The sequence below is a fragment of the Monodelphis domestica genome, chromosome 8, assembly GCF_027887165.1.
Source record: "Monodelphis domestica isolate mMonDom1 chromosome 8, mMonDom1.pri, whole genome shotgun sequence".
NCBI lineage: Eukaryota > Metazoa > Chordata > Mammalia > Didelphimorphia > Didelphidae > Monodelphis > Monodelphis domestica.
This window is the reverse complement of record NC_077234.1, coordinates 128,294,611-128,321,259: the sequence shown is the minus strand read 5'-3', so window position 1 is coordinate 128,321,259 and position 26,649 is coordinate 128,294,611. Positions and strand designations below refer to the sequence as shown.

General features: G+C 35.7%; 1 protein-coding gene and 1 pseudogene across 16 annotated transcripts in view; both read left to right on the top strand.

Annotated features, from left to right (window-relative positions):
• KLF12 (KLF transcription factor 12) overlaps positions 1–26,649 on the top strand; it is a 564,503-nt gene that overhangs the window by 3,493 nt on the left and 534,361 nt on the right. For 8 of the 16 annotated variants that reach the window (XM_016424984.2, XM_056807733.1, XM_056807737.1 and 5 more), the window contains exon 1: positions 7–353. The exons of 4 other annotated variants lie outside the window; for them this stretch is intronic. The gene's annotated coding sequence lies outside the window, so the exon portion shown is untranslated. Of the gene's footprint in view, positions 1–6; positions 354–19,802; positions 25,874–26,649 lie in introns of those variants that run through there. 4 more of the 16 variants (XM_056807732.1, XM_056807740.1, XM_056807731.1 and 1 more) reach the window with 3 other exon arrangements.
• LOC130455959 (uncharacterized) overlaps positions 1–26,649 on the top strand; it is a 93,366-nt pseudogene that overhangs the window by 1,189 nt on the left and 65,528 nt on the right.

The following is a 26,649-nucleotide window of genomic DNA, read 5'->3' as shown; positions in this document are numbered from 1 at the left end:
AAGTCATTTGCAAGTACAACAGTTCTCTGTGTTGCCCCCCATTCATTTCCTGAGAACTGCATAGAGCAGCTGAGAGAGACTCTGTATGTGTGTGTGCGTGTGTGTATGTGTGTGCGAGTGTGTATGTGTGACACTGTGTATGTGTGTATGAGAAAGGGAGCGAAAGAGGGAGAGAGAGAGGAAGAGAGAGAGGGAGAGAGAGAGAGAGAGAGAGAGAGAGAGAGAGAGAGAGAGAGAGAGAGAGAGAGAGAGAGAGAGAGAGAGAGAGAGAGAGAGAGAGAGAGAGAGAGAGAGAGAGAGGGACTGTGTAAGGGAAAGAAAACAATTTCTCCTGCTCTGCAGCTTCTGTTCAGGTCTGTGACTATTCTGTTTCTTATCAAAATAAACAAACCTTTTTTTTTTTGCCATCCCAAATCAGACCGTATTCTCTTAACATGTTTTATTTTCCTTCTGTCATCTGCTCAAGTTAAATCATTTTGGTTGGTCTGCCTTCTTAAAAGGGGAAAGTGTTGTTGGGAAACGGGAGGGGGAGAGGGCGAGGGGGATGCTATTGCAAAGCAAGTAGCTTTGGTCAGATTCGCGGAGAAGAAAGAAGAACGTTTGGTTTTTTTTTTTCCACTCCCGCAAAACTTATCAAGTAACGTGTATTAAGCAAATGTTTTTTCTACCCAGAGTGGAATTGTTTGGTTACAACGTTTGTCTGACAGTTGCCATGGATTAAAAAATAAAACATCAGTTCTGAATCTGGGGTCTTGTTGAACAAGTTTGCCCTCGAAAAGCTTTTTTTAAAATGTGTATATACCAAAATTGAGTTTATGTGTGTATGTTTTTGAGAAGGTGGCGGAGGGTAAGGGGTTAAGGTGGAGATGACACTGCTGGCATTAATAGTGGTCCTAGTGCTACATTCATTATTGTCTCTGGTAGTAATGATGTGTAACTGTCACTTGCAACAGTGCATAGTTCATGGAAGTGGCCGGGGGCTGGCCTATGGCTGTTATTTTCAATTAAGGTGGACCTTCCTAGAGTTGACAAGGGAGAACTTTGCATTTCGACCCAGTCTTGAAAAAGCCCTGAGAACCAGTTTGGGAACCACTTCTTGCCTTATAAGCTTGCAGTAAAGTGACGACCGAGTATTGACCTCCGTGACATTAGTTTGTGTGAATGTTAAACACTATTCTATGAGAAGAATCAATTCTGCCTTTGTTCGGTGCAGAACTGGCTGTTAGAACTTTGCAAACTTTTATCTTTGGGGAGAAGGGTGGGGTACACTCAGCACTACATTTTTAGGTTCAGTGCATTTAAAAGTACCAATTCCTTTGTTATAAGCCCTACAGCCTTCCCTACCCTTCACCCTGGGTTTTTGAGTTCTGCATAGTTTATTAATACTAGCTTTAATTCAGTTGATAAAAGCTAACAGTGTTGAGTTAGACGTATTAGTACACCGGAATGTGTAATCTGGATAAACAATTTGTGTGGTTGGTATTGTCATTCTCCTTAATTTAACTGTAACAGATTGTTAAGGTAGCTTTCTATGTAGATGGTTTAAAACAGTTCTGCTAATAGAATTCTCTGTAAAGTGGTGAGATAGTTTCTTTTACATCAGCTTTCATATTCGATCAGCCTTACCCTAACACCAGGGAGATGAACAGCTCTATTTACATCTATGTGCATGTGCATCTAGTTGCTTCAGTAGACGTGTGCCAATCAAATAGACGTCATTCTGTAAATCCACCTAGAGTGTTCCATCCCCTTTTCTTACTGGAGGACGGAGTTGTTTAGATAAGTCAATGGTAAGATATGAATTTGGTGGCTTTTGGCAGGCTGCGTGGTGCAGGAGCTTGTGATGTGAATAGGAGTGGTCACTTTTAAGGAGTGGGTGTATTCCTTCCAGTGAGGAATGCTTCTTAGAATTGGCATTTAATACCAGTGACAAAACAAAACAAAACCAAACAAAAACGTCGTGGTGAGTGGCATTTGCAAACCTCATTCATATGGTGTTTACATTTTTCAAACCACACAGAAATTGGTTAAAGTAGAGGGATATATTTTTAGGCTTTGAAATTAAGAAGCAGAGACTTAGGAATAGGATGTTGAAGGACAAACATTTCATCCACCTAAGTTATCTCTCTATTCCTGCTCGATGGTCATTCTTGAGTTTTATATGAATTGGGGGTGGATTTATTTGGGTGCAAAAGTGTTGGCATATATTTGTAATACATTTAGTGAAAGATTTATTTTTTGCAGCTTCTAATGAATAGTTTTATTTTGAAAATGTACTTGAACCAAGACAACTTGATACTTTGAAATAGAAAATGTAATAATTATAATAATGTCATTAAATACAGTTATGATTCTTTGCTATTCATTTGTCAGCGGATTTTAAAAGCAGACAAGTCAGCTAAACTTTGTATAGGTTAAGGTTTCTGTTACTTTTTAAAGATGAAAATGGCTGTGTTAATGCTTCCTGGATGGCTCTTCCAAAATTTCCTTTCTAAGAAATGAAATATCATTTGAGAGAAAACTGGTATTGGTACAGCATGTGAGACCTTGACCTTCTCAACTCTTGGCTAGTGGTTGTTTACTACAGCTGCAGTGTGTATGTGTACAGAAGGGGGAAGGACTGCAAACCCAAGTACACACACTGACTTTCCCTAGGCTAAGGGAAAAACAAATCAGTAGGCTTGACACTTTCTCCAAGCATCAGGGAAATAATATCAATAGTTATCTGGCAGATTTTAAAAATATGTATTCCTGAAGGGTTCCTTTCAGGTCTTATGGGAAAAACATACATGCTCTTTAACAGTTTCAAAAGTGAATTTCAGATGTTCCCTCTTGAAGCAGTCTGCCATCACAATTGTAAAAGAACTCTCCCCTCAAAGTAGAGGATTATTTTAACTAAGTAAAGACAGCCAGAGCACCTAGGAAATTTTAACCCAGGCCAGTGTTAGTCAGTCAGTCTAGAGGACTGTGTAATCTAACCCAGGGAGATGATACTGCTAAATAGTTGAACTTAGAGAAAGATCCTGTTTTCTCTTTTGGATAAAATAGAGAGCTTGTGGTTTTATATTGATGTTGATGAGAAAAAGGCAGTAAGTAAAGTAGAGATGTCTAACCTAGTAGGATTCCTTATTCTTAAAAAATATATATTCAGCAGAGGAGTTGACTTTATATCTACTTCAAAATTGTTTCTTTTCAACATGGTTTGATAGTCTAGAACAGACTTTGGGGCAGCTCCATCTAGAAGGAGAGTTCTCACCTGGAGTCTGTGATCTTGGTGGTGGTTGTTTTTATTTTGATAATGATTTCACTAGAATCCCTTTCTTTTGTAAAAGCATGTATTTTATTTTATACATTTTAAAACTAAGCTTTTGAGAAGGGATCCATGAACTACACCAGAGTGCCACAGGGGCCTGTGACAAAAAAGAGGTTACTATCTTCCAATCCAGAAAGGCTTACAGTGAGGTATAGGTGAGATTTCTCAAAGTTATTCTTTAGGTACTTGTGCCTAAAGAATAAAGATCACAAAAAAGTTTCATTAAAGTTTTTTCTACTCAGTCTTTTGTGTCTAAGTAAATCGCTTTTTCCCCGACATTTTTCAAAAACCAGGTTGGCATTTTGAAACTGGTTAGAGGAAAGAGTGTTTTTGCCTTTTAATTTTTCATAATTTTTTGGATTCTGAATGGATAATTTGCATATTTCAGCTTATCTTAAACCTAATGTTTCTCAATTTTTTTCTTTTTGAAGCTTATTCCTTTTTCCCACATAAGAATTATATAAAACTTTAAGCCCTCTTCTGTATTTGTAAGAGCAATATAATAATTTAGACGGAATTGTTGGCAACACCCCATAACCACAGCCTTAACTCATCTACCACAGCTTACCCCTCCCTAAGGCAAAATACTGAGTAAACAGATGGGCCTTGCACTCTGCCCTGTAGGTCAACAAATTTAGGCTTTGTCAGCCCTAGGGGGAGGATGAATTCTAGATTATAAGACTTTCCAAAGAGTGGTCTTGTTTTAGTCCACCAGTTTATTGTGTTTAGAGTAGCTGCACTGCATCTGATCCCAACTACAGAATTCTTGTGGTAAAGGACCCAGGCTGTGTGATTAAATGGTTACTTTCTACATATATTTTCAGTAATTATGTTACAAAAGGATTTTTCACTGTTTGGTGTCTATTGTCACAAAAGTAGTCGTCTTGAGTCATCATGTTCCTGTTTAAAAATCTGTTTTGGTCTGTCAATAGATTATAGGGTAAGTCATACCAAAGCATTCAGAAGTCTTGGCTAAACCTGTCTTAGAGTAGTTTTCTTTTTCTTTTTAAAAAATGCTCAAGTTTTACTTTTTCATAACCTTAGAGAGGATTTTGAAGTAGTGAGGGAGGCTTAATAGTAGCAACATAAGAACTGTAGTTTTCCTGCTACATAGAGATACTGAAATGAAAATTCCTACTAGAGGATACAGTGCAGTTGGAGGAGCAAGAAGATGAAACATTTGGAAGAGACCTGGGGCAGCATTTTCTCCTTGCTCAGAAGTAGGCAGTATGATCATCAGAACAAGACATGCTGGCAATCCTTTGGAATGTAAATTTCTTGAGAGTAGGGATTGGTTTATCCTTTATTTTTTTAATCCCCAGCATTCAATGCTATCCCTTGATATTTAGGGGACAAGGTGTGATTTTATTCTTATTGAGATCTTCCTGCTGCCAATTTAGGTTCTCACCTTCTCTGAAATCTAAGAGTTTTAGAGAATTGCCTAGAACATTGAGAAGTTAAATAAAACCTCTGGGTGTCATAGGTGAGAATTGAACCCAGATCTTCCTTCTTTCAAAGCTGGATCTCTAATTACCTTGCCATGCTACCTTTTGTTAATTACTTGTAAGAGCAAAAAAAAAAAGTTGCAAGCTTCTTAATTGTGTCACAAAAAGAATACATTAGACGATTAGCATTAGCAGAATTGGCATTCACCTAGAGGTAAGACAAACACAAATAAGCCTGGATAAATTATCTTTAACAAATAATATTTAAAACCATGACCCCAAAAACCTCTGCCAGTTTCATCACTAGGTAACTCTCAAGGACACTCCCTTAGATTGCCTCTAAGTTGTTGATCAGGCCTCTTGAAAAGTTAAGGCCCTACTCAACCACTCCTCCTGAACCTATCCACAATCCTTAGGAAGAAAAAGTTTTCTAGGATGGGTGGAAAACTCTTCTGGATGTCAGAGGTCATGAATTCCATTCTTGGGTCACCAGTTATTTGCTCTATGACCTTGGAAAAGCCACTGTACTGTATTTTCTATATAGCACTTAAGAGGTTTACAAAATCATTCTTGTAAAAAAGTATTTGAACTACTTAGGAGAAAAGGAATTGAATAATAATAATGAAGATAATGATAATGGTAATAATAATTCAAAAGAACAGATCATTCAGACCTTTGAAGTAAATTGGAAGGGATTAATAAGCATCAACAGTTTATAGAGAGAGCAGCAAGTCTGATTGCATCATAGGAAAATAGTTGTGAAAAAAAATTGTTTCATTAAAATTTTGGTACCCAAAATTACAAAAGTGAAATGTAATCCAGTGGAATATACAGTATATCAATGATCCATTAGCAAATAATGTTTGGCCAATATCATATAGGTTAAGTTTCGTATAAATTTAAGGTAGATGTAAAGTAAGTTATTTGAGAAGATTTCTGTGTTGGTTATATTGATTCAGAATAAGGAAAGCCACACTAAAAGTCATTAAAAAAGTAAAATAAGGGGGCAGCTGGGTAGCTCAGTGAATTGAGAGCCAGGCCTAGAGATGGGAGGTCCTAGATTCAAATCTGGCTTCAAACACTTCCTAGCTGTGTGACCCTGGGCAAGTCACTTAACTCCCACTGCCTAACCTTTACCCCTCTTCTGCCACAGAAGACAATACTGTGTATTGGCTCCAAGACTGAAGGTAAGGGCTTAAAAAAAAAAGTAAAATAAAGGATGGTTTGAGTTATACATAAAGACTGTGAATGATGATTTGAAAAGCTGTTGAACAGAAAATTTTTTTTGGTATATATTCTTTTCCTAGGTATTTTTCTTCACAGATTTATTTGAAAAGTTCAAGGAAAAAGTTTTCTTCCTAATTCCCTCTTCTACTTCTCTTTTTCCAGCATTTGAAATAGAAAATTCACTGCCAGTAGCGGCTTTCTTAAACGCTTGTTATGGGTAGACAGAAAGTTAAACTGACTAGCCACAATCTTGCCACTGAATGGAATGATGCAGAGATGAAGTTAGGGCTTTGTGCTTCAGCCTTTTATTGTTTTCCCCCACTTGGGTTCCTTTCCTCCATACCTATATGCACTGTACGTTCACTGGGCTTCTGGGGCTTTCCAGTGATCTTCAAAATGTATTAGAAATGATGGTTGTTTGATCTGGGGCTGAAGAAGAAATCTTATCCTTCTCTTGGAATTGTTGATACTTAAGCTGTAAACCTGAATTATGAACATAAAATAATACAAAATAGGACTCTTTCCTCTCATTCCTTTTCAATCACTAGCAAGTCATTTTCCATTCTCTTTCTACCAACTGAGACAGTATTTTCTACCAGGGTTAGATAGACAAGAACAAAAAATCTTTAACTTTCCATTGTAGATTGATAGGAAAATGAGCATAATTCCAAGTATTAACTTGAAAAAAATCATTTTAGCAAATCACTACTACCAGATAATCTGTGATCAAGCTAGCACATCTGGTTGATAGATTACCTCCTCGATTATTCAATAGTAATATAAATACTAGTTTTGGAGTCCCAGGATCTGGGTTCAGATTATTCCTCTGTCACTTTAAACCCTGAATTAATTCCAGTGGACTTTAGTTTTCTTATCAGTGTAATGAGAGCAGTGAATTAAGAGTCTGTCTGAAGTCCTTTCTATTTCTAGAGCTATGATTCTTTCATCTTAACATAAGAATAAGTTTATTTATAAATACATATAGTCATTTGACAAATAGACATATGTATGCAAGATGCTGTGGAGTTTTCAGGATGATAACAAGGTTGACACTATGGTGTAGTAAAAAAAAATGCAGCACCGATCAAGAATCAAGGAGTCCTGGGTTTGACCCCTTTCCTGTGGGATATTGGTTAATCTTTTGGGTACTCAGTTTTTTCATCTGTACCAGAGAAGTTGAACTACTTGATTCTAAAGTTCTTTCTAAATTCAGCATTTCTGTCATCTGTAATTTCTGCCCTCAGGAAACATGATCTAGTAGAGAAGATTTGTTGTGGATATAATATAAAAATCAAGTGACAAAAAAAGAGTTACAAACAAAGTGCAGTAGAAATTAAGAAGTGGTTAATGGAACTAATTTCTGGATGAAGATATCAGGGAAAACTTCATAGACAAGCTGATATCTAGTAGAAATTTTATTTTAAAAATTTCATAGTAATTCTACTACTATGTTTATTCCCCCACCCACACCTCCTACTCTCTCAAGAAAGATTCTTGCAAATTCAAATCCAACTACCTGATGTCATCTTATGTCTCCCTGGGAACTTGTTTTGTCAGTCTGTCTCTTCTCTCTACTTAATTGTCAGTCTCTCCTTTTTCAGTGATTCACCGGTGATTACAAACCATCCTCTGATCTCCCTCATCCTTAAATAGTCACTTGATCTTACCATTCTCTTCAGTAACCATCATATATCAAGCTGTCTACACATATTCTCTGCACTTCCTCTGCTCTCAATCATTCTTCAACCCATTGCATTCTGACTTCTGACCTTATCACTCAACAGAAATTGCTCATACTGAGGTTTCCCAGCATCTATAGTTAAATGCAGGACCTTTTCTTAGCCCTCATCCTTCTTGACCAGTCTGTAGTACTTTACATTGTTGACCAGCTCCTCCTAGATACCATTGCCTACATTTCTGTACCTCTGTTTCTCCTAGTTCTTCTTGTCTGACTGATTCTGAACTCTATGTACCATCTTCTGTGTGTGTGTGTGTGTGTGTGTGTGTGTGTTTACACCAGAACTCTCTCCTGTACTCTCTCCTGTTCTTTCTTTATAGACTCTTTCTTGATGATTTAATAAAATCCCAGGGATTTTCTTGATGATTTAATAAAATCCCAGGGATTTAATAATAATCTCCATGTAGATAATTCCCAGATCTCTAACTATGTATATTTAGTCAGTCTCTCCACTGAATTTGAATCCCAAATTACCGATATTGATTGGATGTTTGCATTTGGGTGTCCTATATTCACTTCAAATTCGTTATATTCAAAACAGAACTTCTTATCTTTTCCTCTAAACTTTCCTTTCTTCCTAACTTTCCTATTTCCATTAGGTACACCAACATCCTTCTAGTTGGCCAGAATTGTAGCCTTAGTCATCCTTTTCCCTTCTGTCTTCCTCACTGTATATATGCAGATAGTTGTTGAGTTTTGTTAATTCTGCCTTCACAGTATATCTTACAATTGCCTTGAATTATAAACTCACCATCCTATTTCAGGCCCTAATCATCTCTTGCCTAGATTGTGCTCCTAAGATATCAACCTTCATTTAAGCTCTCTTTTTTTTAGGCTAACTTCTACACAGAAACCAAATTGAGATTTCTAAAGCTTAGGTCTGACCATACTACTCCTGTCTAAGAAAATCCAGTGACTTTTTGCTTCTAGGATAAACTTAAAGCTCCTCTATAACTAGCTTTTAAAGCTTTTCATGGTCTGTTTCTTTCTGTGCAGTAGTATTCCATCACAATCATATACCACAACTTGTTTAGCTATTTCTCTGTTGATGGGTGTTTTCTCAATTCCCAGTTTTTTGCCAACACAAAGAGTATAATTATATAGTTATAATTATTTTAGAACATAAAGGTTCTTTTCCTTTTGCCCCAATAAAAATAAACAAAATAATAGTAATCCTGAATCAAAAAGTACATATAATTTTATAAAGTTTGTGTATATGCTCTCCAAAATGGTTGGATCACCTCAGTTCCATCAATAGTGTAATAATGCCCTCTTTTTTCCATATCCTCTCCAGGATTTGTCATTTTAGCCAATCTGAAAGATATGAGATATCTTAGAATTGTTTTGATTTGCTTTTCTCTAATCAATTGTGATTTAGAGCATTCTTAATATAGTTGTATATACCTTTGATTTCTTCATCCACAAACTGTCTGTTTACAGCTTTTGACCATTTATGAATTGGGGAATGGCTCGAATTCTTATAAGTTTGACCAAGTTCTCTATTTTAGATTAAGTAAACTGGCTCTGTTTGGCTTTTCCAGGTTTATTACACATTATTCTCTTCCATACCCTACACATTCCATTTCAAATGGCATGATTGCTGTTCCTTGCAGGTAGCATTCTATCTCCTATATGTGTTAGTGCCTTCATATAGGATATTACCTATGACTGGGATACATGGCTTTTTGACCTCTGTCTTCAAGATTCAACTCATCTCATGTCCTGCTGGATGCCTTTCCTAATACTTCCCATTTTGTATATTTTGTACTTTTTTGTTTTTCACCAATTGGTTATAAAAAGGGCAGTGATTGATTACGTAGTAGGTACCTAATAGGTGCTTATTGAATTGAATGAATCTAAAAGCTCTTTTCCTGCTTCCTATAAACATGCTTGGGTTTCCATCTATAGTACTATCTTTAAAAACTTTCACTTTACCATCCCCTTGAGATTTTACTAGAGAAGGAAATGGCAAACCACTCCAGTATCTTTGCCAAGAAAATCCCATGAAGGGTATTGGCTTGAAATGGTTGACTGGATCACAAAGAGTCAGACACGAATGAAGTCTCACAAACTCCTGGAGTCTTCTATGCATATTGCTGCCATATCTTCATCTTCCACTAAGTTTTCAACAACTTCCAATCCAACCCAATATTGCATTCTCTAAGGGTATGAAGGTTCTCTTAACTGCTAAAGCCATCTAATTGGATAAAGACTTCTTTTAAAAAATTTTTCTGGGGGGGATATTTGTTATCATTGATTAATTGAATTATTTGATCGAACCTGGGAGTCTTTGTCTTATGTAGGCTGAACGTGCAGTGGCTACACAGTGGCAAAGACGTACTAGCCTGAACTTTAGTATTTATTGGTACAGTAGTCTTGACCTCCATCTCTGACCTTTTCCAGTTCATCCTGTCCCAGACTACCTGGTGTTCTCCTGACCTTGGAAGCTTGCCAGATTAGTGACATAATTAGTGGTATTTAGTGGAGACCTTATTTGGTTTAGCCCTACAGTAGCTCATCACTCCTTAGTTCAAATGACTCCTCAGTCTCAGCGTCCCCAATAGTAGGGGTTATAAGCATGCACTGTCATACCTTATGAGAACTATTTTTATGACCTCTCTGAGGTTTTTGACATTGATTAACCCACTTCCCCCCCAATCACTTAGATGGTTTCTCTTCCCTTGACTTACAACATTCTTTTTTCTTGGTTTTTGTTCTACTTCTTTTGATTGCTCCTTCTTAAGGAAGAGACAATGTTGGGAGACAATGGAAAGGAGATGGAGCTAGAAGACAGGGATTCAAATCCTTTCTTGGGAACTGCTTGTGTGATTTTGATGAAGTCACTAAACCTCCATGGGCTGAGCTGTAAGAGGGACTTTGGGTCTGATACCCTGGCCATTTTCTGGGTCACTATTCAACTTCTTTCACTAAGTGCTCATATTCCTCCCCAAACTCTGCAAGGCTTTCTCTGCTTTAAATACACACTCTCTCTTTAGTTTGGGTATAGTTATCATATCTATGCAGTGCACTGAGACATTCCTATATAGGCTTATTCTCTCCTAAATTCTGGTCTCACATTATCAAATGCCTGTTGGACTTCTCCACCGGGTATCCTTGTTACATTTCAGTTGTTTTATAAAAATAGATTTTTATTTGTACTTTTTGTCTTTATATTCCATTACTCTCTTTCCTCCCAGAGAGCTATCCTTTATATCAAAGATTTTTTTTAAAGAGGAAGAAAAGAACAGCAAAATTATTAGTACATTAAAAAAATTGAGATTAGATGTAACTTTTTACCCTTATAGACCTACTCCATCTAAGTGACTCCGAATGCTGGGCTTGGAATCAGGAAGACATGAGTTCAAATCCAGGTCCAGATACTAGCTGTAACACCCTGGGCAAATTACTTAATCTCAGTCTGCCTTCCTGTCCCTAACTGTTAAATGGGAATAATAATAGCACCTAACTCCCAGGGTTGTTGTGAGGAACAAATGAGATATTTGTTCATAGTACATAGTAGGCATTTACACGCTTGTATCTTCCCTCCCTACCTTCTTTCCTTCTTCTTCTTCTTTCTATCCTCTCTGCCTCTCTCCAACCCTCCTAAGCAACAGAGTGAAGAATGTCTCTTCTTAAATCTCATCTTTGGGGTCAAGCTTATTGTTTGTAATTTCACAAAATTCATTTTAGATTTTTATGCCATTATTGCTCACTCTATTTACATTGTAGTAGAAATGGTCTATTTTTTCACTTTGGAAAGTTCAGCTCAGTTTTTTCATGTTTCTTTGCATTAATCATGTTCATCATTGATTAAACACAGTAATATTTCATTATATTCATGTACCATAATTGAGAGTTGCTTACTTTGTTGACAATTCTTTGATATCACAAAGTGTTGTTATAAATATTTTGGTGTATATTAATTTTTCTTTTTATCTTTTTTAGGCTATGTGCTTATCTAGGTTACAGAATTATAAATTAGGATCAGGTTTCCAAAAAATACTAGAATTTATTACAAATCTATTATTACTAGCATATGTCAACTTTAAAAGACATGTCCAGGTTCATATATTTAGCAATAGAATCCCAAGATCAAAGCATATGAACATTTTAGCCATTTTATTTTCAAAATTCAAAATTCTTATACTAATTCATTCCAACCACTATGTAATATTATGCCTTTCTTTTCAAACTCATCTACATTGACTATGCCCTTATTTTTGTCATCCCTGTCAATTTTCTCCGTGTGAGATGAAACCTCAGGACTCTTTTGATATGTATTTATTTTGCAACTAGTGATTTGGAGCTGTCTTTTATATGGTCATCACAGTTCTTATTTTGAAAACTGTTCATACCTCTTGAAAACATAGTAGAAAATAGCTTTTGGTTTTATAATTTATCATAGTAATTCTCAATCTTAACATGTTCAAAATGAAGCTCATCATCTTTGTTCCTGAACTCATTTGTCTTCCAAACCTTCTTGACCTTTCTGTTGAAGGCACCACCAATGTTATAGTCACTCAGATTGTTATCTTTTATTCTTCTCTCTTTCTTAGTACCTATATTCAGTCTGTTGCCAAGCATTATTAATTCCACGTTTAAAAATCTCTTGCATTATTCTCTGGGTTTGTATGGCCAATACCTTGGTTCATACACTTATTACGTCTGGTCTTCACTGTTACAAGTAGTCACCTAATTCCTGCTTCTGTGAAATCATGCTGCTAAAATTCTGACTCTCCACAGTTACCAAATAATCCACATATTCAGAACTGAACATGTTTTTCATTGACTCACACTTGACTATCCATTAGATTCCAAACTCCTTGGCTTCTCATTTAAAGCCCTTTGTAAACTGCCTCCCACCTACTTTTTCAGAATTAACTCACATTAGACCCTCTTTATGCCCTATTATTCCAACCATCAGCCTGTTAACTCAGTCATCTCTTAACTCTATACTTTTCATTGTCTGTCTCCTGTGCCTAAAGTGTACCTTATCCTCATCTACATCTATGCATCTGATAACTGCTAAGCTCAAGTTTCAGTTCCTAACTGAAGTCTTTCTTGGCATATACTAGACATTTATAAGTGCTCATTGGTGAACACTATTTCCTTTCCTCAAATTATCTTATACCTGTGTACATATTATATCTTCCCCACCCGCAGTAGACTATAAGTCTGTTCAGGACAGGGTCTGTTTTATTTCTTATCTTTGTATTTTTTTCACCTCACATGTTGCTTTGTACATAAAAGGTGCTTAATCAATGAATGCTGAATTGAATTATACAAGCAAAACAATAACAATGAAAGAGCAAGCATCTGCAGGAGAACATCTAATGACATCCTTTCTCATTAGCAATGGATGTTTGTCACTTCATAACTCTTAATGTTGGGAATTTAAGCTTTAATTATAAAATATGAATTCTAAGAAATATGCTCCCATATACATACATACATATGTGTATATGTCTATATACTTGTATATGTTGTGTATTTATCTAGGTTAAAGAAATTATAAGTTAGGATAATGTTTCCAAATGTACTAGAATTAATTGCAAATCTATTATTACTATCATGTCAACTTTAAAAGGCATGTTTCTGAGAAGGACAGTTAAGAACAATGCTTTTATTCTGTGTGACCAATACAGCACAATTTTTCAAATACATATTGAGCCTCTACCAGACTGAGCTTGGTGCTAAAGATACTGAGTAGGGTAACAAAAGATGAATAAAATATGATCTCCATCCTCAAGGAGTTTATAATCTAGGAAGGAGAAAAGGCATGTGCCCAGATAAATAGAATACGAGTCAGAAAATCAACAAGCATTAGCAAGAAAATTATTAGAAAATTCACAGAAATGTAGAATCCCTTTGACCTCAGAGATTGGAGAATCTCTTTGTTTTAGGGTCCTGAGATAATAGATTTATTTTATTTTACAGATGAGGAAAATGGGTTGAAGAATTGGAGAATTTCTACTGTCAGAAATGAGACATTGGGAATAACATAAGTAAGGAAAGATACAAAGGTGGAAGAGTCAGAAAATTTGTCAAGGGAAATAAAGTAATGTAAGATAGAACTTGAAAATGAAATTGGAACCAGGATGTGATTGGACTTGAGTACTACTCCTTGAATGTCAGGCCAAAAGTTTGGAATTTATTTATTAGTCCATAGGGAGCCACTGAAGATTTTCTTATTGGGGGGAGGAGTGGTATAATGTAATCAGAGGACTGTCCTTTGGAAAGATTAATCTGGCATCAGGAGCATCTAATAGTAATGCAAAGATAGGATATTACATTTAATAAATACTTTTTTTCTCTCCTATGAAGTTGAAATGTGGAAAATAGAAGTTTTTCAATTTATTCTGGATATTGAGAGGGTAGAAACTCTTTAAAATAGTGAAGACTATTTTTCAAAGGTTTTTGTGTTCTGATGATATTATTTGGACCTAAAATATTGTTTACCTATATGCATTGTCTTATAGAAACAATTTACATAGTGCTTTATAGTTTTCAAATTTCTTTCCAAAGTAAGACATGCCTTTGGATGATAAAATAATTAACTTGACTTTTACTGTGAACAAATTGGTGACTAAGACTTCATGATGCAGGAATTTGACTTTGAAGTTAGTAGTCCAATATGACAGAGATAGAAGAAGCAGTTTTTGAGAGAAGAGATATCTTTCTCTCTTTTAAATAATAGGTTTGATAGATGTAGTTTATGCTTGAGCCAGTAGAAATAATTGCAGATCTAGGAGAACTCAGTGAACCCTGGGGAAAGAACTGTGCAAGCAGAGAGGATCTAGTGTTCTCTGATAGAAAACTGAGGATGGGATTTGATAGAGGCTCAGTGACTTTTCAGTCCAGTTTGTTCTCTTCAGTTAATTATTAATTTTTCTTTTAGACCTTTAAGCTATTGTGTGAAACAGAAATAACCCACTTTCCATTCAAATTTTACAACTTATTCTGAGCACTATTGATTTTAAGAGAAAATTGTTTTTCCTTTAAACCTGTACTTTTAAAAAGATTTGCTGTAGTCTTACCTATGGTTTTATTATTTCTAATGGCTTCCTCTCCACCTCCATCCCATTCAGAGCAATAGTTAGTGGGAAAATAATATTCACTGTATAGAAATTCCCTTTGTAGACAGTGTCCAGGAACACATCTGTTTCATAAAACAAAACAAACCTGTACCTTCCAATTTCCACACCATTTTGCATTTCCATTATATTTTCATCCATTTCACCCATATCTTGATTGTCAGCCAGCTTGCTTTTGTTCAGTATCCTAAACACTAACTCAACTAAAGCCAAGATAAGTTACAAAACTACATGGTCAGAGAACCATTTATGATGGGTCTACAGTTCAAAATGCCTTTCTATTCAAAGAGATTTCTGTAAACACTGAGTAGGATGGGTTCTGTCCTCTCTGAAGATAAAATCATTTAAGAATCTCAAAAAAAAGTACCTTGCCTATTCTAATTAAATCTTAATGGGTTGATTCTCTGATAGTTACAGGGATAAAATTTTTCCTCTTTAGAAATTTCCAAATTAATAATCAGTGATAAAAACTATTGGAATCAATTTGAAGCTATATTAATTCTAAAATCAGTACATTTAGAATTGAGTGAATAAAAGAGATCTACAAGTATCTAAAGTCCTCTCTTTCCTCCATGCTATTGTCACTTCTCCACTCCCTAAAGAAAAATGAGAAAGCCATATTGTAGAGATTATTGTAAAAATAACAATTACAAAAAGATGATCTCGGGAACATGTGCCTAATAGTTGTGAAATATTGCCAACTTCATCTTGTGTTACTTTCTTTTCCTTAGAATTAAATCAGCATCATGGCTAGTTGTTTATCAGATAGAGCAGAGGGCATAAATTTTGCCTATTCAGTCAATCAACAAACTTTTATTAAGCACTGAAATGCCAGGCCCTGGCCTGCCTCTTCCTATCTCCCAAAGGAAAAATAGTTTTCTCACAAGAGGCTTATATTCTAATCTCTAAGATTCTCCTTGTGTATATAGATGTGTGTGCATATGTGTTTATACTTTCTATGTGTAGACACATATATCCACATATAAATTTGAACATCTGAGATAGAAACAGAATAGATGGAGAACTTTAGAGAGAATAGCACTGTGTGTGTATGGAGACAGTACAGAAGGGAGAGAAGGAGTAGAATGTAATTTGGAAAAATCCAAAGTGGCTAAATTATGACAAGTTTTAGATGGCAAACAAATGTTTTAGTAGTGTTGATCAGCCTCTTTGAACTGACCAGTAAGATAAATTCTTATTCTTGAACAGAAGTAGTTTATAAATCCTGATTACAGCCCAAATAAGATATTGGTTGGAAGAAGGCAAAAACATTTATTTTCTTACTCTCTAAAATTTTCAGTTTTAATTTAGAGATACTCACCGATGTGTGATTTCTAAAAGGGTGAAAACCCATTAAAAAGCCCATAAGTTATCTTGGAATTGCCACTTACTCAGCAAAAACTTTCATCACTCTGATGTCATCAACATCTTGAAACAAAATGAAAGTGAAAAAATTTTTTACATGGGCATATCTTCTAGGATTTTTAAGGCATTCCAAGAAATCTAATAATATGGGTAGAAGAAAACATAAAATGAATTCTATAAATGATATCAGCAAGTCAGAGAACGAAATCATAAACATAATTGATAACTTATTTAAATATCTATTATCTGCATCCAACTATCCTAGATTATATGGGGTATGGAAGAATCGATTTTGAATAAGATGGTTTGTATTAAAATCTTAGCTTTTCTTCATATAATTATTTTTCTTAGAATACCAATCTATCCCGATGTCCCAGCATTAAATCTAAGACTCTATAGGTGAGAATATAAAATATAAATTGTTGATTTAATTAGAATACAGACCTACAGTGCCTAGTGAAGTATCATTTACTCTTGGAATAATAGGATCATATAATTTTAGAGGCTGATACCCAACATGATGTAGTGGAATATTTGCAACAAAATATATAGTAGAACAAAACAAATTCCCAGACTGGACATATCCAAAAATGTGTACCTCTTGGGAGAGGGGCAGTTAGGTGGCTCAGTGGATTGAGAGTCAGGCTCAGACATGGGAGAACCTAAGTTCAAATCTGGGCTCAGACACTTTTTAGCTGAGTGACCTGGGGCAAGCTACTTAATCCCCATTCCCTTACCACTCTTCTGCCTTGGAACCAATACACAGTATTGGTTCTAAGATGGAAGGTGAGGGTTTAAAAAAGATGTATACCTATTGAATCCATCAACTCTGCCAGGAGGTGGGTAGCATACCTACCTACCTACCTACCTACCTACCTACCTACATATATATATCAGTTATGTGAAATCTTGGTTGATTTTTAATTGTTCAGAGTTCTTAAATCTTTTAATTATTTTTCCTTTTTCATAATTTTTGCTATAGTATATATAAGTAGTTTGTTGGGCCCTCTTCAATTCATATGTCTTCCCAAGTTCTGAAACTTTTTCTTTCACCTTTTTTTTATAGCAAACAAATATTCCATTATATTCACATACCATATTTTGTTCTTTAATTCTCCAGTTGACAGGATCCACTTAGCTTATAGTTTTTAGCCACTACAAAAAGAACAATTTTGTACATATAGAACTTTTTCTTATTTCTTTGATCACTTTCAGGTATATACCTGGTAGCAGTATTTCTGGGTCAAAAGCCATGTACAATTTAATAATTTTGGAGGAGAGTTACAAATGGCTTTACAGAATAGCTCTATACCAGCAGCATATCAATGTTTCTATTTACCCTAGTCAAGTCATCATTTGATAATTTGCTCTTTTTCTCAGTGTCACCAATCTGATTAGTGTGAATTAGAACCTCAGAGTTTTAAAAATTTGTATTTCTCTAATTATTGATGCTTTAGGATATTTTTAAATTTCTTTATAGTTAATATGATTACTTCTTATGAGAACTGTCTATTTATTTCTTTAACCATTTTTAAATCTGGTAATTCTTATTGTTATAAATCTGAATCAGTTCAGTATATATCTTGGAAATGAGATCTTTCTCAAGGAAACTTGCAGAAAAGATTCCTTGTCGAGTACATTAAAAACTACAATAGACTCTATGTAAAATAATTCAGTGCTAACATTCCGAATGAAGGAAAATATCTTATTTGATCCTCTCAAGAATCCTCACCTACGAGTTGGGTAGGTATTCTTTATTATCCTCATTTGACTGTTGAGGAAACTAAGGCAAACAGGGAATGATCCACCCTTATTCTCTCTTCATTCTTACATTAGACACATACCTTCAACACTCTATATAAATTGCATACACCCTCAATTACCCCTGTCATCCCTTTGGTTAGTTGCACATATCTTTTTCAATCTCCAGGATTCTGTCCAGTTTATCATAGAGTTCCATGTCCAGATGAGGAATAGAAAAGGAAAGAAGGAAGGAAGGAAGGAAGGAAAGCTTCTCTGGTCTGATCAAGATGAGGACTTGGGGGCTTGAGGAGCAGAGGTCTATTTTTTATTTACTGCAGGTAGGAGTTTCAAATTAACATCAAAAATGAAAACATTAACTATTTATAATATTTTAAAATTTTAATTATTTTAAACCTTACCTTTCATCTTACAATCAATACTGTGTTTTGATTCCAAGGCAGAAGAGTGGTAAGGGCTAGGCAATGGGGGTAAGTGACTTGCTCAGGGTCACACAGCAAAGAAGTATCAGAGTCCAGATTTGAACCTATGACCTCCCATCTCTGGGCTTCTCTCTCAATCCACTGAGCCACCCATCTACCACTTAGTTCTATACAAAGAAGATCCACTATGAGCTACAAATAAAGTAGAAGAAAGTTTTTGCTCACAAGGAATTTACAGTATCATTGGGACATTTGGAAGGTTAAATGAGAAGAGAGAACTAGTGTTTAAAAGGTGACAATGAAGAAATGTCATGTGGTAAATAAATGATTACTCACTAAATTAATTACATGAACAATTTGGATTTAGTCTGTAAATGCTTTAGTAATTCATAGGAAAGAGTTTAAGAAGGATGGATGAAATCTATTGGGTAGGTAGAGAAGAAGAGGGAGGGAATTAAAGGTGAGTAGAATATAACAGGGTGTGGAATGGAGCAAATGACAGTTTTTTCTGGGAACAGTAGTTGAAAAGTAGTTGACCCTCCCTTCCCTCATTCTCCAGCCTTGCCATCCCAACATGAGTAGGACTTTTTTCTTAGGAAGGAATTTGTGGGGGTTTTTAGAAGTAAATTTACATAGCAAGCAATATGCCATTGTTGTCCATCTAATTCAGTTCCTGTATGTTTATCATGTCTACTTTGTAGAAAGAAGGGTAGTAGGTACTGGGGGAGATCGGAAGTGAAGCAGACCACAGTCTTAACAGAACTTGGGTCTAGTCGAGGGGATTTGATATATACAAGCATATAATAACTGTGATGAATAATAGGATATATTTGAAGTAGAAGGTAAAATATAAGGTTTGAAGAAGGAAAAATCATAGGATCATACATTTAGAGCTCTAAGGGATTTTAGAAACCATCTAGTCCAATCTCTTGCATTTTGCACATGAGAAAACTGAGGCACAGAAAGCTTCAGAATGGAAAAGGCTGTAAGAGTACTTGACTTTGAAGGCTGTTTTAATAGGTGATTCTAGGGTAAGAGCCTTTTAGGAATAGGGAATGATGTGAGTGATGGCGATGGAACAGGTCTTGGATACTAGGGGTTAACCTTTATTTGAGGACCATTGTTTTCTCCGTCATTCATCTATATTTCTGGAGAAGACAGTGACCTCATGCTGCATTGTGATGGTCTTAAAGTTCTCCCACTGTGGTGTCCAGTGAAGGCTTACCTTTTCTCTCTACCCATACTCTACCCAGTGCCTATGCTTCAGAGTCACTTCTCTCTTTCCCATTCCCTGTCATATATAGAAATGACCATTTCTTTTTTGATTGGATCTCAGTTGTGTAATAGGAATTTGGATTTAGTATATACATTTCTATACTAAATCCAAATTCCTATTATAGTTGTTAGTTGAAAAGTAATTTGATTAAATAAATTCATTTTACACATATTAATCATCTGTGCTTCAGAATTACCTCTCTCCTTCCTATATCAAAATTATTATTTCTTTTTTTGACTAGATCTCAGTTGTTAGTTGAAAAGTAATTTAATTAAACAAATTCATTTTAAGCATATTAAGCAATGATTGAGATCTCCTTCAGCCCTCCTTGGGGCATTTGCCTTACGTGGCTATTCTAGATGGCGAACCTGATGAGGTTTTCATCTTGGCAGTGGGACTGGGATCAGAGAGTTGAACTATTAACATAGCTGTTCCCTTCCCTAAGCCACTTACTTTACTGAGTTCATATGTAATTAGTCTTGTGACTAGCCTGGGGCAAAGGGAGCCTACCCACTAGTCACCTAAGTAGTATGTGCCAGAGGCAGGAGTTGAACCAAGAATTCTCGGCCCTTGCAGTGTCCTATCCTCTCTGCTGTCCTGCCTATAGGATCCTACTTTTAAATGGATTAATTAGGAAAGTTGAGACTAAATTTAATGACCACTTCTTTTTCCTTTTCCTGATCCAGTCCTACCTAGAGAGGTTTAAATAATGCAAGAGTTGCCAACACAAAGCAAGTGAAAATATCTCAGAATCTTTAGCCAGCAAAGCTCATTAATCTCCTTATTAAAAAAAAGAGATTAGCACGGCCATGGTAGTCATGGTAGCATAGTCGTAGGCAGTCCCCTATAAACAGGGGAGACCAGACAAACTTTGTTGCAAAATACACAGAGGAAGTGCAAAGAATATTATGGTCCGTATCACTTCACAAAACAACAAAAAGCAGTTGAAGAGAAATAAATCATAGGATAGGTTGGTGTGACCTCCAGCCAAGCCAAGCTATTTAGCAAGAATTTCTAGATTAAACTGGATTGAGGGCAACAAATAGATACGAAATGGAACAGATCTAATGATATTTTAACAATTGTCTGTTTCTGTTTGTAATCATAATGGAATCGTCATATTTGCACTCTACTTCTGTAGGAAGCTGGCATTATATAGATAAATGGCAGAGACTCCTAAGAAAATCAAGTTAAAAAGAGCACTGGAATGGAAAATAATAAAATGAACTTTTATAAAAGAAAAAGAGTAAATACAAGATCCTTGTTGCTTTTTGGAAACTTTTGACTTAAGTAGACAAAAATATTTTCAGTAAAGTCTGTCAATAGATATGCTATCCAAAATTTTTTGGGGGGATAAAGTTACCAAACTGATATATTTGAAGAATGCTACAGATATAATTTGCCTATGTTTAGCCAAATTTTATAAAGTATATAGCATAGCTTTTTTTAGGGGACATATAGAGATGTGGGCTAATATAAGATATGGAATAATATGATTAAATGGATTGGATTTTAATTGTCTAGATTCAAAGAAGAATTAGTGAAACTTCAGTTTCAGGGGGCAGCTGGGTGGCCCAGTGGATGGAGAGCCAGGGCTAGAGATGGGAGGTCTTAGGTTCAAATCTGGCTTCAAATACTTCCTAGCTGTGTGACCCTGGGCAAGTCACTTAACCCTCATTGCCTAGCCCTTATCACTCTTCTGCCTTGGAGCCAACACACAGTATTGACTTCAAGATGGAAGGTAAGGATTAAAAAAAAAATTCAGTTTCATCTGAGAAGGTATTCAGTGGAGTGCCCAAGGAATCTGTCTGTGCTCTTTTACTATGTAATATTATCAGGGACTCGCTGCTTTCCTTACCAAATTGTTAACTGATATAAAGCTTGGAAAGAATGCAGTAGTTTTCAAGTTGTCTATTCTTGTTTGTTTTCATTAATTCTGCTTTGACAATGCTTACTTTTTATTTAATTTCTGATTGGATATCTTCTTTGAATGTTTTATTTCATTTCTGAACCCTTTTCGAATTCTTTGCTATTTATTCCATGATTTCTTCAAAATCATCTTTATTTTTCTTTTTTCTTCTGTTTATTTTTCCAGATTACATGTCGATACAATTTTTAATACAATTATTGAAGTGCTGGCATTTCAAAATTCTTGTTCTCTTCCTCCCTCCCATCCCTTCTCCTCCTTAAGAAGGCGGGTAACATGATATAAGACTGTACATATTTTATTATACACTACATTTTCCCATGTTCGTCACATTGTGAAACAAAACACATGCTGCTTACACTAGAGACAAATTCATGAAGGAAATAAAATTAAAATTGTTTTACTCTGCATTCAGAGCCCATCAATTCCTCCAGTGATGGTGGATATCCTTTTTTGTGTCATGAGTCCATTGGAATCCTTGTCCTGAATCCTTACCTTGTTGATTAAGTCATTCACAGCTGATCATCATAAACTTATTACTGTGTATAAAATTTCCTAGTTCTGCTCACTTCACTTTGCATCACTTTGCCTTTCTGAATATTTTGTGATCATCTTGTTTTGTCATCAAAATCTTCTTTATTACTGTGGATTTAGTGTTCATTTTCCTTCATAGTATTATACTTGTTTAATATGTTATTTTACATTTTTTGCTCATTTTTTCTTCATGAATCTCACTGTTTATTTGCTTCATAGCTAAGCTTCTGCCTAGACTTTCTTGTAGACTTTTTGTCTTACTGCCTTTTTCTGGTGTGTATTGCAACTTGTTTCAAGATTCCCTTGTTAATCTTATTACTTCTTCCTGTTTCTACTTTTTAATACCCTTTAACCTAAACAGACCTTTGAGGATGGTTATCTTCAGGTTTATTCCCGTTTGTTGGGAAGTGTGATGGTCCAGCTGCCTCCTTACTCAAAGTAAATTCATAGAGAATGAACTGATAACCAAATTGGTCTCTAGCTCCCTTTCTCCTTGGGAGGAGAAGGCTTTTCCTCTTCTAAAAGCTCCAATCTCCTCTACTACCATCCAAGTTGCTTTTTCTTTGCTTTTATGTGACTGGGTTGAATTAATATCATCTTCTTTTTGGGGAGAGAAAGAGAGAGTGTGAGAATGAGTGAGCGAGAGTTGGATTGAATCAATGTAAGGAGTAAGGATGCTTGTAATCAGACTAGTAAACAAAAGTTTGTGAGAGTGCTAATTCTGGCTCTACCTAGCCCTCCAAGCGTGCTGGGAGAGACAATGAGTAGAAGTTTTAAGTAAATCTTGTTTTGATGTTATTTCATAAGACTCCTGCATTGGGTTGTTTTTCTGTCATTTTATATATTTAGTTTTGAGACTGAAGAGGTGGTACATATTTTCTTCTCTTGAGGTTCTTACATTGGCAGCTTATGTGGAAAATAATTATTCAGCTATCTCTCTGATCATAACCCATCCATTAATAATAAGATGTTTAACAGGAATAAGTAAAAAAAAATCACACATGCATTTGTCAAATTGACTCCATAAATACAGATGGAGGAAATTATTTTTCTGAAAAGACTTGTTGAAATTTAGTGGATGACAAGCTCAGTGTGGCTCAACAACATGCTACAGCTACCAGAAAAGCTTCTATAGTCTTGGGTTTCATTAAGTGAGGCTTAGTTTCTGTAAATAAAAATAAAGTGATAGTTCCATAGTATTATGCCCAGGGTAAAACCTCTGAAATATTTTGTTGAGTTCTCATTACCCTGGTTTAGGAAGGATATTTATTCATAAACTGAAAAGTAGTCAGAGGAGGGGAACCAGGAAAGTGATGGTCATGGAGTCCATCGCCTATACAGATCAAATGAAGGAATTGAGGCTCTTTAGATTGAGGAGGGAGGACTCTTATCTGAGGAAGTAATAATTGTTTTGAAATATTTGAAGAGCAATTAGAGAAGAGGATTAGATTTTTCCTTCTTGTATCTGTTTTCCAAGTGTGCCTGTTTGCAGAAGACTATGCAAATTTCATTAATCCTTTGAAAACTGCAAAGTAATTCAAAAGAAATAGGTCTTACATATCACAGTAGAAAAACATAATTGCTGAAAAATTCTTACTTCCCAGAAGATAAAACATAGCTCTGTGGTCAGCCCCTTTAGTCAATCAATGCTGTTATGGTTCAGTTGTTTTAATCATATTTAACCCTTTATGACCCCCCTCTTTTTTTTTTTGGCAGAGATACTGGAGTTATCATTTCTTCTCTGGCTCGTTTTATAGGTGATGGAAGTAAGGAAAACAGGGTTAAATGACTTCCCCAGAGTCACACAGCTAATGCCCTAAATAAACAGTTCAGATGGACAAGTTGTGCCCAAAATTGAGCTAGAGAAGGATATATTGCATTTTGGAATCATGATGTTAATAGTTAATTGCATTTATTAAGGGCCTACTATGTGCCAGACACTGCCCTAAGTTTTGGGGATTCAAATATACATATAGCAAAGGACAGTCTCTGCCCTCAAGGAGATTCCAGGGTAAAGATTTAAAATAAATCTGTGGGGGAAGAAGGTGACCAACCTAGAAGCAAGATGGAAAAGTCAGAAAAGTCCCAAAGTAGCACATAAATGAGGTGTCTCTGTTGAGCTCTTTCTTTAAAAGCTCTTTTTTTTTTTTACAGCATTGGCTCCACTCTCCAGTCAAAGGGGAGGGAAGGGGTGAGGTATGGGTACCAAGGCTGGTTGGATCTTGTAAGATGATGAGGGTTTCCCAATGATGGACTTTCTGGGGAGTGTGTTGAAGCAATTGGGGAAGTCCTTAAGTAGTACAAGGTAGGAAATGAAGAATGATGTTTTCATTGATGCCATACTACTTGCTGGGCAGCTAGGTGGTGTAGTGGAGGGACTGTCAAGTCTGGAGTCAGAAAGAATCATCTTCCTGAGTTCAAATCTGGCCTCAGACATTTACTCTGTGTGACCCTAAGCAAGTCCCTTAACTATGCTTGCCTCAGTTTCCTCATCTGTGAAATGATCTAGAGAGGGAAATGGTAAACCTCTTCAGTATCTCTGCTATGAAAATCCAAAATGAGGTCATGAAGAGTCGGATATTACTCAACAACTACTATTACTACTCGCTGCAAAAGTCCCGTCTTTGTAATTTAGATATTTTGCCAGGGATACTAGATAGCAATGAGTCATAGAATCTGTAAGCCTTGAGGAATTCTTATTAATAACCCAAAGAATCATGGAAAGGTATGTAATGGACCAAAGCAAGTTGTAGTATATTACTGATATCATCTTATGCTAAAAATGGCATTTGGCACTTATTAAGAACATAATAAATTCATTTTCATATATTTATTCATAAAAACATCAAAGATGTTCACTGAAAATGAACTTCGATTTTTTCATCTGTAAATGAGGATAACTTTAGAGCAGTAACAAATGTTGGAGGTCATTTAGTCCTGTTCCTCCTCCTACCCCCCATTTTATAGATTTAGAGAGAGCAGGCAGACATGGACAGAGGTACCTTAGATATATTAAAAGAAGAATAAGGCTTCTTGTAGCGTGACTATATTCTTGGCATATTAAGGAAAAAAGCATAGTCGTTCATTTCCTCAGGAGTAAAGATGTTTAGGTATTATAGTGTCTAGGGAATGATGGCAGTGATAAATTCATGAACTTTTCAAAGCCACATGTTAAAATTCTAGCCATAGTTCCTATTAAATTTAAATAAAACTATTGAATCTTTGAGCTGAAAGGTGAGGAATCTGAGACCCAGAGAGAGATTATGACTTCCCAAGGGGATGTCTTATTAACAAGGAGGTAATTAATACCAGAACCAGGATGAGACCCTATGTTTTCTGAAGCTCAATTATTTTTTCTTTAGAGTTTATTGATACCTTTAAAAAAAATCCTTACCTTCTTTATGAGAATCAGTATTGTGTATTGGTTCCAAGGCAGAAGAGTGGTAAGGATCAGGCCATTTGCCCAGGGTCACATAGCTAGGAAGTGTCTGATGGCATATTTGAACTCAGGACCTCCTGTCTCTGGGTCTCACTTTAAGTCCACTAAACCATTAACAGCTCTCCACCACCACCCTCTCCCTGATGCCTTTTAGAAAATAAAAATAATATCTACATTATCGCCATATTCTTCTTTTTTCTTTTTTAGCCTTGAGTAAATGAAAATAATCAAGATCCAACAGGATGACCACATATGTGTATGAATGCAGTGTTCTGCATCCATAACTTCCACCTTACCAAATAAAGGAGGGATTCTCTAGCATCCATCTTTCTGTAGGTACAAGATTGCCTATTTCAGCTACACCAAATCTAGTTTCATTTTACTGTTCTTTTGTTTGTAATATTTTAATCACTGAATATATTATTTTCATGATTTCACTTACTTCCTCTTGCATCAGTTCATATGTCTTCCTATGTTTCTTGGAATTCCTCATATTCATTATTCTTAATATTCCCTTACATTCCTTTATCATGGTTAGTGCTCTTTCTAGTATATCACATTGAGTTTTTACAGTACTTATGATCTTGCACTTTGGGAAAAAAGGCATGGGAACTCCTTGGTGCATGATCTAGCATGATCTATGTGTCACAGGTAGATAGTAGAGTTCTGTGTAGGGCATAATACTAATCATATTGATCAGTGATTTTAAAGTTAAAATATTTAAGATTAAATGCAGCATGCTGAAATGAGAATAATGAATTTTCAATCTGGGGACTTGTGGCTTTAGCTCTGTTTGTGCTTCCAGTGCAACGTCTTCTAATTTCTCTGACAACTTTATTTGGAAAATGAGGCTCCTAATAGGATCATAAATTTAAAGCTGGAAGGACTTTGTAGGTCATCTAATCAAATCTGTTTTATTTTTTAGGTAAAGAGACTGAGATCTGGTAAGGTTCAGTGATTTGTCCAACATGGCACAATTGTGAAGTGGTAGAGTTGAGATAATGCTTGGACTATTTACTTGGCAGTGTTGTTATGAAGAAGCTCTATCTGAATTATTATCATTAAGGTTTTTGTAGGAAAAATACAGTGTTATAGAAAAATAATTCAG